Below are 2,266 nucleotides of genomic sequence, written 5' to 3' on the forward strand. Positions count from 1 at the left end.
AGAAACCACCTTGGGTTACTCACCCCTCCTAGAGGGGAACAAAAGCAGAACCTTGGTGATGGGGTGATGACCAAGGTCACACAAGGGGCCCCAAAGTTCATTAACGGCAAATAAAAGAGCAGTCACCCCCCACCCCAAAACAACAAGAACAAACAAACAAAAACAAATATGAAGAGTTGAAGACAAAAGCATGAGGACAGGAAATAAATTAGAAAGGTCTGAAGCACAACATACAGAACTGGTACAAAGAATGGGTAGCAAGGAAGCTTCAGGAGGACATTTGTGTAAAGTGAGGACAGAGCTCTTCATTTACTCTGTGGTGTAACAGAGTGGAGTGTAAGGGAGGTGGAGTGACTCCACACTGCCTCCCTTTCCAACCTCAACTCCTGGAAGCTGACCTCTCCTGTGCTATCCTCTTTGAGTAAAAGGGAATACTGAAAAATGCTCTGTACTGTTTCACGTGACTTTATAATTCCAAATTAGCACAGTAACTTTTGTCCCAGTAAAAACTTAACATTTGCAGAATTGAATTTACTTAAATTGAATCCTTCATAGTGAAATATTCTCTTCATTCCAGAATGAGAGGCTCACACTGCCTCCACTGTAGTGGAATAGGCTTTCTTTTCTCCTGCCTGACAAACTCTTTTTCAATCTTTGAGACATGACATCGATTTCAAAAACTGAATGGGCCCTTCTATCAGAGCCATTCTTTCTCTGTGTCTCCACAGGAACTTATACATATCTAAGAAATATTACATACTGCATACCAGTGTTATTTGCTAATGTGACTGTCTCCACACTGTAACATAAGTTTCTGGAGGTTAGGGATGTGCCTTACTGGATACACTAAATGTGTGAGAACGAGACTGAGGGAGAGACCAAGATCCATTAAAGACACTCTCCTTTCTCATAGATTGAATCCGAAGGGCTAAAATAGAGCTCTACTTTATGTATTTTGCTGTTGTTGTTTATTTTAAATAACTCTTGGAATGTTTTCTTCTGATTTAAAATAGCTATACCAAAATTGTTATTTTTACCTACTCATAACAGGGACACCTGCATAGAAGAAAAGGATAAGGAAGCTAAGGGCTTTAGATCAAAATAATAGAGATGCAGGGTAGGTAGCAACTTGCTTCCTGCACCACACAGAGTTAAAGAAATGGTTTTAAACTGCCTCCTGGAGAAAGATGACTTAGCCTGCCTTGTGGGAGCAAGTAAACAGTAAAGGGAGCTGGAGCTGATCTAGCACTGCTTGTTTTGCAACAATACTTCTCTTTGGATGAGAGGCTACATATCTAGAAACCTGGATTTGGGGAAAGAATGCATCTCAAAAGACATGAAAATCAAACATCTTAGGTTAATGGTTGCTTTTTATTTCTCCATTATCTTTTTGGAATGAAGAGAATATTTCACTATGAAGGATTCAATTTAAGTAAATTCAATTCTGCAAATGTTAAGTTTTTACTGGGACAAAAGTTACTGTGCTAATTTGGAATTATAAAGGATAAATGACGTCATGTATTCATGAATGAAAGAGGCAATGTAGAAGAATAACTAAATCCATAGCTTTGGAACCAGATAAAGCTGGATTCATAACTTGACTCTTGCCATATTCTGTCCAACATACGTTGATGTTATTATAAAAATAAAAAAACTAAAGTATGTGGATCAGTTAGGATGATTCCAGCTGAAAGTAACAGAATACCCATCTAAAAGTGGCTTATGCCATATGGTAACAAAATGTCTCTATAACAGAGAAATCAAGAGAAAATGTGATACGATGGTTAGAACTATATGTCCCATTGATGTCAGTAGGGGCCATGCCTTGTCCACTGTGTTGTGAGTTGAATTATATCACCCCAGTTAGATATGTTGAAGCCCTATTCCCCAGTGCCGAAGAATGTGAGCTTATTTGGAAATAGGATCTTAACAGAGGCAATCCAGTTAATGTAAAGTAGACCTTCATACAATATTACTTGTGTCCTTAAAAAAGGAGAAAATTTGGACATAGAGTCTGACATGCACAGAGGGAAAATATAAGCAAACATAGGGAGACTACCATGTCACGATAGAGGATTGGAGAGATGTATCTATAAGCCAGGAAATGCTAAAAGTTACTAACAAATAATCAGAAGCTAGAGATGGGCAAAGGAGGATTTCCCTACAGGTTTCAGGAAGCATGGCTCTGCTCATATATTGATAACAGATTTGTAGCATCTAAAATTCTGAGGTACTAAATTTCTGTTGTTTTAAGCCTCACAATTTA

Source organism: Lynx rufus, unplaced genomic scaffold (assembly GCF_022079265.1).
Source record: "Lynx rufus isolate CCGP_SWC_20201006 ecotype Redwood Valley unplaced genomic scaffold, mLynRuf1.p SCAF_9, whole genome shotgun sequence".
Taxonomy (NCBI): Eukaryota; Metazoa; Chordata; class Mammalia; order Carnivora; family Felidae; genus Lynx; species Lynx rufus.